General features: G+C 45.3%; 1 protein-coding gene across 7 annotated transcripts in view; it reads left to right on the top strand.

Moving 5' to 3' along the window:
• LOC119973455 (plexin-B2-like) overlaps positions 1 to 13,578 on the top strand; it is a 290,890-nt gene that overhangs the window by 104,237 nt on the left and 173,075 nt on the right. For 3 of the 7 annotated variants that reach the window (XM_038811619.1, XM_038811620.1, XM_038811618.1), the window contains exon 3: positions 7,993 to 8,194. The exons of 3 other annotated variants lie outside the window; for them this stretch is intronic. The gene's annotated coding sequence lies outside the window, so the exon portion shown is untranslated. The remainder of the gene's footprint in view (positions 1 to 7,992; positions 8,195 to 13,578) is intronic. One more of the 7 variants, XM_038811621.1, reaches the window with a different exon arrangement.

Genomic DNA, 13,578 nt, shown 5'->3' with positions numbered 1-13,578 from the left:
GCGGATTTCCTCCGGGTGCTCCGGTTTCCTCCCACGGTCCAAAGATGTACAGGTTCGGTGGATTGGCCATGCTAAATTGTCCTGGTGTCCAAAAAAGGTTAGGTGGGGCTACTGGGTAACGGGGATAGGTTTGAAGTGTGAGCCTAAGTGGGGCGCTCTTTCCAAGGGCCGGTGCGGACTCGATGGGCCGAATGGCGGCCTCCTGCATTGTAACTTCTATGATTCAGTGACCCTCTGAACGAGCACCCTACACAGGCCAGTGACCCCGCCCTACCTCTGTAACCCCATAACCTCACCTAACCTGCACGTTTTTGGACTGTGGGAGGAAACCGGAGCACCTGGAGGAAACCCACGCAGGCACGGTGAGAATAAGCAAACTCCACACAGGCAGCCACTTGGTTCTCTGGCGCTGTGAGGCAGCAGTGCTAACCACAGTACTGCCTGTTGGAAAATGCTGAAGTTCCCTTGCTGCCAGCAGAAATCTGAGGGGGATCGGGAAGTGAAGTGACCCTCCTGATGTTTACAGTCCTTCATAATTTTTAACGGGATGTAAAATATCTGCTCTACCTTTAATACATCCATTGCGCTTGGCCTGCTTGAATACTAGCTGTGGTTATTATTCCAGGTCAAGGTAGCGAGGAAAAGAGAGCTCCCTCTGCTCATTGTCTTGGTGTGCCAGAACTAAATGTCATTTCACAGAAGAGAAACTTGTCCATCTGAAGATAGTTGGGGTTTGCTGTTTGCAGTAAAATCTTCAATGAATTGAGCGAGGCTTCACAAATCTGTATTTGGCGGTGCAGACTAGCCATTAACCTGCAGCTCGTAAATCGTGAAAATGTTGCAGGGCCAATGGTGCAAAGTGTGCTTGTGTTGCAACTGCAACGAATTCAAGCTTCAGGGACAGATTTATGGGGCAAATAACAATACAGCCAACAAAAGTCCAATAATTGACTGAGTAGGAAGGATTAATTCAGATGCCATTCCATTCTCCAGGAGAAAATGTTGCGCCCTGCTGTTTTAAATGTTAACATCTGTTTCCATGAGAGATACAAGGCCAGTCTGGGGAGGGGCAGAAGTTTTAAGAACTGACGAGTAACTTCTTGCACTCTGTTTCTATTCCAAGATGGCCCTGTTGATTATTGCTCCACCTCATTCATGCATCTAGAAAGTCTAAACCTTTTTTGATATAAAAATAATAGTTTCTGCTTATTTATGAAACTTCAAACAAAAATCTCATCTGCCTCTGAAGCCCTTTTCTTACCAAAAAACATTTTGACCATGCTTGATGAGCAGGCATGTGTTAACATTATTTCGTAAAGCGAATGTGACTGTTTCTTTTTCTCTCAAGAGTATTTTGTTTGGAAGGATTTCTGAGCCTTTGGAAAAACAGGCTTTGCAATCTCTTCCTTTTTGGTGTTGTCTTTTGTTACCAGCCAAGTATTGCCCAACCAGTCATTCCATGGTATTTTTGTCTATTTCAATGCCGACAGGAAAGAAATTTTTAGCTGCTTATCTGCGTGAGGACAAAGCTTCAGAGTGCAGAAACACATTTTGAATGTTCAGTAAAAGTGGGTCTTGAAACCGTGCTGCGGAATATTAGTGTTTAAAGACTTGACATGCACATCTGAATTCCTTGCAGCCGCAGCATTTTCCCATATAAAAATAAATGGATAATGCTCCATTAACATTGCAGGGAAAGCAATTTCAGATGAGCATGTTAAACAGGCGAGGCTTGTGAGGAGCACAAACAATGGCATAGTTACTGTGCTGTACATTCGATGCAATTCTCTCTGTAGCTGTAGGGTCCTGAGTTTGATCATTACAAACATTATAAAACGTTTTAAAGAAAAACAAATCTCATCTGCATCTGAAGACTTTTTTTCTTTTTAAAAAAAAAACATGTTTATCATGCTCGATGAGCAGGCATGTGTAAACGCCGTTTTGTAAAGTGAAATTGACTGTTGTTTCCTGTTGAATATTTTTGTTCAGATGGACTTCTGCTAACCAATCATCTGAGCCTTTGGATAAGCAGGAGCTTTGTAATCTCTTCCTTTTTGTCTTGTCTGTTGTTTCCAAAAATGTTTTAAAATTATTTTAAACATGAGGCAGGAGATGGGCGGCACGGTAGCATGGTGGTTAGCACTGTTGCTTCACAGCGCCAGGGACCCGGGTTCGATTCCCGGCTTGGGTCACTGTCTGTGCGGAGTCTGCACGTTCTCCTCGTGTCTGCGTGGGTTTCCGCCGGGTGCTCTGGTTTCCTCAAACAAGCCCTGAAAGACGTGCTGTTAGGTGATTTGGACATTCTGAATTCACCCTCGGTGTACCTGAACAGGCGCCGGAGTGTGGCAATTAGGGGATTTTAACAGTAACTTCATTGCAGTGTTAACATAAGCTTACTGGTGGCACTAATAGAGATTATTATCAGTGCTTCCCTGCCCTCTGCTCTCGTCCCATACGGGACTGAATATCCAGCCAGTGGGGTGCATGGTCCGAGATAACAATCCCCGCATACTCTGCCCCCTCCACCCCAATCAAAATCTCCCGACTCACTACAAAGTAATCAATCCTCGAATACACCTTATAGACGTGTGAAAAGGAATACTCCCCCCTGGGTTCTGAAAGCGCCATGGATCCAGCATACCCATCCTCTCAATAACCCCCCCCCCAGCTCCCTTGCCATTCGTACCCTACCCATCGACCTGGGGCTCGATCTATCCACCCACGGCTCCAGGACACAGTTAAAATCTCCTCGCATGATCAACTGGTACGTGGCCAAATCCGGGATTGCTGCCAGCAACCCCTCATAAAACCCACATCATCCCAATTTGGGGCATACACATTTACCAACACTACCGGTGACCCTTCCAATGCCCCACTCACCATCACATATTTCCCACCTGGATCCCTCCCCTCCTTCGCACTCACAAATCCCATTTTTTTGCTCATTAAAATCGCCAACCTGAACGGAGGCTTACGCCTCCAATCCCCTCTACCGTCCGTCATCTTTCCCACTTAATTCCTGCCCTTTTAATTCCACTCTGTACCTAGCCCATCTCAGATGGCCCCTTTCTTCGCCCTGGACCATGTCATCTCTCACTCCCTGTCGTGTCGCAGAAACCCCTCCCTTGCTTTCCCCCTTCCCCTTTCCCCCCTACCCCCGGCCACCCCTCTTGGCCTTCTCCCCCACCACCTCACTTCTATTCACCAGCATAACCTGCTAGTGCGGCTGCCCCTGCCCAAAGGTACATCCTAATAACCTCCCACTCCCTGTCTCTTACCCGCCCCCACTCCTCAGCTCAAAGAAGGCCTCATGCTGGCCTTGCCCTTCCCCACCCAAACAAAGACTTCTGAACTCCAGGTAGCCTTCTCCAAAAGCAAACAAACAGATGTTAAACACAAACAGTCCCATAAAACAGGAGGGGGGAATGGGAACATCCATCCCCACAAACCTTTCACCCCTACAACTCCTTACAATCTCAACATTGAACAGAAAAGCCCCCACAAAAAAGGTAAAAATCCCCCAATCCCTACACCCACTTCAAACATGCTCCCGACCATTACATAGTTCCAGCACCCCAGTTCCCAAGCATTGTCCGCTCAGTTCTCCCCCAGTTTATGCTCCTTATTGAAGTCTTCGGCCGCTTTTGGGGTCTCACCATAATACTCGTAATTTCGCCGGGTAGAGCACCCCAAACCTGATCTGCCGCCGGTACATCACTGCCTTGGCCTTGTTGAAACCTGCCCGCCGTTTTGCTAACTCGGCTCCGATGTCCTGACACATCCGGACGGTATTCCCCTCCCAGTCGCAGCTACGCTTCTCCCTGGCCCACCGTAGACTTTTCTCTTTCTCCACAAATTTATGGAGTCTTACGATCACCGCCCACGGTGACACCCCAGCTCTAGGCTTTTGCCTCGGAGACCTATGCGCTCGGTCCACTTCAGGGGCCTTATCTAGGGGCTTTTCACAGTAACTTCATTGATTAACTTCATTGAAGCCTACTCGTGACAATAAGCTATTTTCATTTCATTATCTAGCACCCCTTCTGCCACCAGCTCCTCCAGCATCCTCGAGACGTACTGTGGCACTCACACCTTCCACTCCTTCAGGCAGGGCCACTATTCGCAGGTTCTGCCTTCTCGAGGCATTCTCCTGCTCCTCCACCTTTGCCCTCAACGTTTTACAAAGGTCTTCTAGGAGCCTCACCTCCGCCTCCAGAGCCACCACATGAGCGCTGTGGTCCGAGATCACTCCTTCAATCTCCCGAATCTATGACCCCTGCACCTCCAAACACCTCTCCATCCGCTCCAAAGTACTCTTTAAGGTTGCCACAGCTTCTGCAATGGCCTTTGCAAGATCCTCATGCATTTCTTTCCTCTGTTTATGGAATTCCTCCTTGATAAAAGTCATCAGTTCCTGTATCTATGGCCTTACAGCTGGCCCCTCCCCCGCCTGCTGGAAGAGACCGTCTGTGAAGCACAAGACTGTTTCAACTTTCCAGCCAAACCATTCACTGTTTTCTGCCGGGTCTGGTGATCAGAAGACATGCCATTCCAGGGGTAAACTATTCCTCTAACATTCACCTATGCCTTTTCATCAAAATTCCACCTGGATCTGGTTAAAAAGATCCCTTTTCTGTGACTTCGGATGGTCTGTGCAGACTCAATGGGTGGAATGGCCTACTTCTGCACTGTAGGGATTCTAACTGGCCTGCAGGTCACTGTTTTCCCTCTCCCTCCTTTTCTTGGAAAGCGGAGTAGCATTTGACAACTTCCAATGTAGTGGGACCATTCCCGACTCGAAGGAATTTTGTGCATTTCTAGCATTTTCACTTTTCATACCTCAAGTTTCGTGAATTTGTGCATTCACACAATGGCTGCAAACTTGCTGCCACACATCACTGAAATCACAAAAATGTTTCCTGCCGTGTAGCTCATAGAAGTAAGCTTGCAGCTATTTTAGGTCACAGTTGCATTGCTGAAATTGTCAAATGAGTGTGCTGCAGTCCCCTTAAAGGCCCCAAGAAAAAGTTCTGCAATGTCAAGCTGATTAAAATGTCAAAACAATTATCTGTAGTACTCTTCAGAACAACTAAGAGAACATTGGGCTGATTAATTTTCTTAATTTCTGCCTGCCGATTTGGACATTTTATATTTCATCAAGAAAGTTACTGGAAAGAAACCAACTCTAATAACTGTTGCAGAAACATTTGCTGGAGGAGTAACTTTGCTCCCTCCCCCTATTTCCCCTGAAAACCATCTGGGCTTCATTGTTGATTTTGAACTTCAAAGTTTGATACAATTGCAGCAACTCTGTTTGAAAGGTTAAAGCAAATGGAACTAACCCAGTGGAAGGATATATAAGCTCTGCTTGACAAATCGACATATTTTTAATCTGAACGTGACCAACCTTATGGAGAGAAGGAAAATCTGGATTGGTAAATATGTATTGCTGTCAAAGCTGTTGATTTGGAAGCAGTGCATGGCAGAGGAAAGCCCAGGGTTCAGGGGAAAGAAAATCAACTTCACAAATCGGGGTATTTTTAAAATATAAAGTAAATGTAATTTTTAACAAATGATAGGGCAGGGAGGTTTTCAAGTGGAACATTAGGGAGTGTGATTTGAAAGCGCTACATACCGTATATACTTGCGTATCATGCGACTCCTAAATTTTAGACCCCAAAACATGATTTTATGCTATACCTCATGTATCATGCGAGTCACTTTTTTGAGACACCAAATGAGATACCAAATTAGGCCGTTAACAACCGCCGTAAACAACCAGCTGTTTTGCGGTTTCCAATCAAGGTAATAAGCAGTTAACTAACGCGTAACACATAACGGTCGAATACATTCTACCATTAGCCACTATGGAGAAAAGATCTGCCAAGAAATATACTGCCAAATTGAAGCTGCAAGTTGTTGCCGAAGCGGAACACAGCAACAACGTTAAAGCTGCAAAGCTGTTTGGTGTCGGAGAAAGCTGTGTCCGCAACTGGAGAAAACAGAAAGAGAAATTGATGGAAAGTCCTTCCTATAAATGCGCTAATCGCGGGTCGAAATGTCATTGGCCGCAATTAGAAGATAACGTCTCAAAGTGGGTGTCCGAAAATCGGGAAAATGGTTATATTATAACTCGATCTAAAATTAGACTTTATGCTTTACGAGAAGCAAGAAACATGGGCATTCGTGAGATTACTGAAAGTCCTGGATGGTGTACGCGGTTCATGAAAAGACATGACTTTGTGTTAAGAAGAAAAACAAAAATTGCACAGAGACTCCCAAAAGAATTAGAAGAAAAAGTGACTAGTTTTCAAACATTTGTAATCAAACATCGCAAAGCTAACAGCTATCAGTTATCGTGCATTGGAAACATGGATGAAACACCTGTGAATTTTGATATGCCATCAAACTCGACCGTTAATAAAGTCGGTGAGAAAAGTATTTTTATCAAAACTACAGGGCATGAAAAGACACATTTTACGGTTGTACTAACGTGTATGGCAGATGGGACGAAACTGCCTCCAATGGTTATCTTTAAATGGAAATTAATGCCCAAAGTAAAATTTTCAAATGGTATCGTTGTCCATGTCCATGAAAAAGGTTGGATGAACGATAATGGTTGCAAGATTTGGCTGAAGAGAGTTTGGGAATCAAGAGCAGGTGGTTTACGACGCCCAAAAGTTTACTTGTGTGGGATATGTTTAGGTCACATCGCGTGGATTCTGTTGTGAAAGCTGTTCGCGAATCAAACACCGATATAGCAATCGTTCCAGCTGGCTTGACTAGCGTCGTTCAGCCACTTGACGTATCCGTTAATAAGCCATTTAAAGACAATATAAGAAAGAAATGGAATGACTGGATGATGGAAGGAGAGAAATCATTTACGAAGGGAGGGAATATGAAGGCTCCGGATTTGCCTCTACTGTGTTTGTGGGTAAAAGAAGCATGGGCTGAGATAGATGCAGATTTGATTGTTAAAGCATTAAAAAAATATGGAATAGCAAATGCTTTGGATGGAAGTGAAGATGATGCTATATTTGAAGATGCAGGAGAAGAGGATGAAAATATTGAAGACCTGGAAGATGATCATTATGACGACTGCCTCGATGAAGAAGAATTCCAAGCTTTATTTGATGATGACACTGATAGCAATGAAAGCGAATTTGACGGACTTTAGTTAACCTGCAAAAGTTTGTTTTAATAGTTTTTTTATTAAAGTTTTATTAAAGTTTGTTAATTAACCTACATATGTATTCCTGTTTTATATTTCATTATGTCCATAATAATGTCCATTTGACTTTCCGTTAATGGATACGGTCTGCTTAACAGTCTAACCTTGCCCAGTACTTCAGACCCGAAATTTTGTATCTCGCGTATCATGCGATCCCCCAAATTCAGGTCAAAATTTAGGTCTTCAAAGGTCGCATGTTACGCGAGTATATACGGTAATTACTTCCATAACAGTAATCTTTAGTAAATGCTCCAAATCCCTTACCCTCAACACTGACTTGATCCCGATCTTGAGCCAATTACTAAAATTCTAAGTTTAGTTGAAGCTGACTTGAATCAGGTGAACAGACGGTTCTCGGTAAACCCGACTAAGCTGTTAATGGTGTCAGGGTCCTCCATGTTTATTCCTTTATTTCCCCTTTGTTTTAGTTTTACCGTTACATTTTGGTCCATGGATGACTTGTGGCTTTATGGGAAACAGGCTGACCTGTACCTTTAATTTAAACAGACGATTCCGGAAGGCTGTGCTGGTATAAATTGGAGATTGCAGACAGATCGGCATCAGTGAGGATGTGGTTTGATGAATTCGCTTGTGGTCAAAGAATTGGTCCAAAAGGCTGTGCTCTGTCCAGTAACAGGTGGTGATTGGATCTGATCCCACTGGAATATTTTTCAGAGCTTCAAGGGTTGCGTTTGATTTCAATTTGATTCCTAGCAGCCCTGAATAAAGTCTGTTATCCTCTCCTCTCTGATTTTCTCCAGAAAGGCTAAGCTTCTGAACGGGCAGGGAGCCTGGATGAATCTATGTAGAGGCAGAGTCCAGAACCGACCAACTGTCTCTCCTGAAAGGCAAAGGCAGAACCGACCAACTCACTCTACAGAAAGATAGAGTCCTTAATGCAAACCTCGAACTGAAAACAAAATTGAACAGCAATCAGGTGACTTACCGGAAGCCCTGTTGCCTGTGAGTACTCTTGAGTCTAAACTGCAGAAACCCTGAATGAATGAATGTACAAAGTAGATCATTACAGGTTGTAAACTAGAGACTTTAATCAGCAAGCTTGCTGTGAAGCAAGTGTCCCAAAAAAAACACCATCTGATGCAAAGACTCTTGTCTTTTGACCTTCATTCTTAATATATTTACCCCTTTCCACCCTGCTGTGTTTGTCTGTCATGTGTGTGTGTGTGTTTATATAGAGGGTGGAGGCAGCTAATGTGGATATTAGGTATTAGCTTGTCATTAACCAATTTTACTTGCTGCATATTTCATAATAGTCCTTGTTATAAATAAAGTGATTGTTTACATTTACAAACCTGTGACTGTAATTATTGTGCAGCCAAGGGCCAAAGGATTCAGGTATTTTGAGGAGACAGATTGGTTAATTCACTTGTGTTTTGACTCCGGAGCACGTGGGGCTGGAATTGACCATGTATTAACCCAGGGTGTTGCAACAATGGATTAGTTGATATGAGGTGGTGCGTGTTCAAAAAATAATTTGATGTAATACCACACCAAATGATCCTACTTGCCAAAAGAAAAGCCACAAAGGACTAAGCAGGTGAGAAACAACATAAAACTAAGAGAAAACGCATGCACACATGCAAAAAATTGCTCCGAATCTGAAAAAATGGGAAAAATATATAGCACAACAAAAGATGACAATTTAGATAAGAGCTACAAAAAGGCATTAAGGAAAGGAGGATTCCAAGGGATATCTAAGTCAACACCATTTTACAATTGTATTACGAAAAGGAGGTGTGAGGAATGACCAAGTTTAGGGCCCCTGTGGATTCCAAGGATCAATTTATGAGGAGCGATTATACAAATCAGCATTGTACCCCCTGGAATTTTAGATGGTTTGGGTTGATTTCATGGAAACATTCAAGATATTAAGGGGAAGAGATCGGACTGATGAAAGCTATTCCTACGTTTCTACAAACAGCAATCGGTGTGGGGTTAATTGTTAATAAATCTGAAACTGGAATCAAAATGTTTTCAGGGATAAAGAGGAGAGGCAGGTACGTGGAGTTAGACCAGCCATGATCTCACTGAATGGTGGAGTTGCTTTGGTGGGCTAAGTGGCCTGTTCCTGTTCATAGCCAATGGGCTGCTAGGGGAAGAAGAGGAATCCACTTGACACGTATAGTTTAACCCTTTGAGAGGAGGCAGGAAGCTTTGGCAGATTTTTCCTTCTGGTGTTAAAAATTTCAGGCCTCCTTTAATAAAATATTTAAATGTTGTGAGGTATGTGGTTAAAATGAACTTGTGCATCAGTGTAAATTACTATTTCAGTAATAAAATACCGGCAACTGGGTGTGGCAAGTCTGTGTTATTTGTTTATACTTTTTGAATAGGTGTTTGGTAAACTGGGCGATGGTGGCGTTATGGCAATGTCACTTGATTAGTGATCCAGGTGAATACTCCAAGGACATGGGTTCAAGTCCCATCATGGCTGTGGGTGGATTTTAAATTCAATTAATAAAATCTGGAATTAATAGCTAGTCTCAGTAATGGTGGCCCATGAACTATGATCAGTTGTTGTAAAAACACATCTGATTCACTAATTCCTTTAGGGAAGGAAATCTGTTGTACTTGCCCAGCCTAGCCTACACATGACTGCAGAGCCATAGTACAGTAATGTGGTTGGCTCTTAATTGCCCTCTGAAATGGTCTAACAAACCATTCAGTTCAAGGCCAATTAGCGATGGGCAATAAAAGCTGGCCTGACAGTGAGGCCCTCATCTTAGAAAATAATAGATTTTTTAAAATTATGTGGTTTTGGAATGGGGGGGGGGGGGGGGGGGGGGGGGGGGGGGGGGTGGAACAATAATGTCAATTATTTTATCAGTAGCTTTGCAAAACCTCTAGTTTTATATGTGAATATATTTTGTATGCATTCCTTCCATTTCTGGTGCAGTGTCAGGCAAAAAATCAACTTCTTAGTCTGGTTTCCTTGAGATGGTGTAATGTTTTTCAACTGACATCACATTTCAAGTGAAATGGCCAGTTCCGTCCATGAATATGTCCCATTCATCCTCGCCACCTTCTCACAGTTGCTTCCTTGCACAGTTTTTAAATTGTACCTTGTCAGCCGCAGATGTAGTTATTGAGGACATACATTTACATTCTCCAGTATCCTGACTCTTGTGAGCTCCTGCCACCCATTCCACAGTGTTGACATTTCAGTGCAGAAGAATTATGGGAAGCGTATTGGCAATGTGCCATGAAGTCTGATAACTTTTATTTTTATCTGGGCAGCACGGTAACACAAGTGGCTAGCACTGGCTTCACAGGACCAGGGTCCCAGGTTTGATTCCCCACTGGGCCACTATCTGTGCGGAGTCTGCACGTTCTCCCCGTGTCAGCGTGGGTTTCCTCTGGGTGCTCAGGTTTCCTCCCACAGTCCAAAGACGTGCAGGTTAAGTGGATTGGCCATGATAAATTGCCCTTCGTGTCCAAAAAGGTTAGGAGGGGTTACTGGGTTACGGGGATAGGGTGGAAGTGAGGGATAAGTGGGTCGGTGCAGACTCGATGGGCTGAATGGCCTCCTTCTGCACTGTATGTTCTATGTGCTATGTTTATAGTTGCTAGGTAGTACAAAGCTTTGCCTTTGAAATGGAACAGTCTAATGTACCCCCTTTTCTCAACATGCTCAACTACTTGGGCTTGCAATGGTTGCTAGAAGCTACACAGAGGGACCCGTCCTCTGCAGGAAAAAGTGACACATCGAGGCATTGTGCCTTTTTGAATTAAACAAAAGAATGGGACCAATAGTTCCTTGGTGCATTCACCATGGCAATGCCGTGACCAATCAAAGTCGACTTGGCAACAAATGACAGCACCCTTTGGCGTTCTTGCGATTTGTTCTGTTGAATGCAAGATTAAAAACTTTGACAGTAATACGCAAATTATTTTATAGAATTGAATTCTTTATTACTCCCCCTCCTTTCGAACTGATAGACAGTGGGCACGATTTAACGGACATTTACCCGGCATGTTTAGCTGGGTGTTACTGGCACGGGCAGCACCAAGAACGACCATGCTATTAAATGGGGCTCTACTTTATTCCTGGGCTTCAGTGAGGAACGCCATGCTGAGGCATCACTTAGTCCCATTTCCAATTCGGGACACGATAAGACTGATAAATCTTGCAAGAGGCCTCTCGTGAGTTTTAATGGCTTGTTATGCCTTGCGAGATTTAGCGAGGGGTTGTGATTTGGATCACGTCCACGATGGGCGGAAAGTAGATTTGCATATTCAAGTGCAGTTGATTACCCAAGGCATGGGATCTAACATCCACGTCTGGGAGACTCCAAGTGAGCACCATTTAGCACTGGTCTCCACCACCGTGGATCTGGCGTACTGGCACAGGCGGGGAGGGGGGGGGGGGTCTGCCAGGCGATTGGGGGCCCCTAGGTGGTCAGGCTCTGGGAAGGGTGGCACCCCAATGCCCCAACTTACCACTGAGGGGGCCCTCAAGCCCTCGCACCCCACCTCATAAGGAAAAGGCACCCCTGGCTCAATCCCCGGTGAGGACAAGGTGCCCCTGCGCGCCGTGGCCAATTATGACACCCTAATGCCACTGTCAGGATGTCCAGGTGGCAGTGCCATGGTGCCTGGGAGGCATTGGGGTGCCAGGGTACCACCCTTCCAAGAGCTGGACCACCTAGGGCACCCCCCCCCCCCAAAAAAAAACAAAAATTGGATTGTGGTATAATATTCTTTACTCCCCCCCCCCCCCCCCCCTTAGTTTAACAATAATACACAGATTTTAAGATTAATACGGGTTAGACAAATGTAATCTATAATGTTCTCATTAAAGCCCCTTTGAGCGCACGGATTGGCTGTGGTCAAATACATGCACTCCGCTCTGAACCAAGTAAATGTCTATGGATTTCTCCGCAAATCCCCCCCGAATGAGCCACCTTGTCTCACTGAACACCAGCCTCCACACCAATGAGTTCGGACTCCACTTTCAAAATTCGCACTTTCAAATCTTTTAAATTATGCTTTCCCTCCACTGCTTCCATCATAAAAAGCTTTCGCTTTCACATTTTACACCTCTCCCTTAAGGTTTCCTGGGCGCGATTCTCCCAGCCCTGCGCCGGGCCGGAAAATTGTCGCATCCGGGCCATGCTGCCGCGCGATTTTCTGAGGTGCGGAGAATCGCCGCCATTTGCATTGGCGCGGTGCCGGTCGCCGATTCTCCGGCCTGGATGGGCCGAACACCCGCGCGGAAACGGCAGAGTCCCGCCGGCGCAATTTACACCTGGTCGCTGCCGGCGGCAACTCTGCTTGAAGGGTCAGGGGGCGGCCTGTGGGGCGGGGAAAAGCGTTCCTTCACTGGGGGGGGGGGGGCCCTCCGATTGGATCCGATCGCGGGCCGGCCTCTTCCCCCCCCCCCCCCCCCCCCCCCCCAGGGCCTACTTTGCTGCGCGGCCGGCCCCTGAACCCCAGCGCCATGTTGCATCGGGGCAGGCGCGCTGAAGAAGTCCCCCGCGCATGCGCGGCCCAACTGCGCATGCGCGGGTTGACGCGGCGCCCATTTGACCGGGAAGGGAGGCTGGAGTTGGATGATCCCGTCTCATTTTATCCCCAAAAATAATTTTATTTTTCTTTATCCTTTTTGTGGGATGTGGGTGCCACTGGGAAGGTCAAAATTTGTTGCCAATCTCCAATTGCTCTTGAACTGAGTGGCTTGTACGCCCATTTCAGAGGGCAGTTAAACGTTAACCACGTTGCTGTGGGTCTGGAGTCACGTGCGGGCAAGCACGGCAGATTTCCTTCTCTAAAGGATTTCCTTCTCTAAGGCAGCACGGTAGTACAGTGGTTAGCACTGTTGCTTCACAGCATCAGGGACCCGGGTTCAATTCCTGGCTTGAGTCACTGTCTGTGTGGAGTCTGCACGTTCTCCTCGTGTCTGCGTGGGTTTCTTCCGGGTGCTCCGGTTTCCTCGCACTAGTCCCGAAAGATGTGCTTTTTAGGTGAATTGGACCTTCTAAACTCTCCCTCTGTGTACCCGAACAGGCGCCGGAGAGTGTCGACTACTGGCTTTTCACAGTAACCTCATTGCACTGTTAATGTAAGCCTACTTGTGACACTAATAAAGATCATTATTGTTATTAAAGGACACTGGTGAACCAAATGGACTTTTAAAACAATCAATGATGGTTTCACGGTCACCATTACTGAGAGACTAACTTTCCAATTCTAGGTTTATTTATTGAATCCACCATCTGTTGCAAGGAATAACGCATCTATGTTGCATACCTATCCCATGACAAGTCCAGCATTATTAATGCTGCTGATCATTCCCATTTAAATGTTCTGTTGAATAGTTTTTACTT

This window comes from Scyliorhinus canicula, chromosome 11 (genome assembly GCF_902713615.1).
Source record: "Scyliorhinus canicula chromosome 11, sScyCan1.1, whole genome shotgun sequence".
Taxonomy (NCBI): domain Eukaryota; kingdom Metazoa; phylum Chordata; class Chondrichthyes; order Carcharhiniformes; family Scyliorhinidae; genus Scyliorhinus; species Scyliorhinus canicula.
The sequence above is the reverse complement of the archived record's forward strand: the minus strand, read 5'-3'. Positions and strand labels throughout refer to the sequence as shown.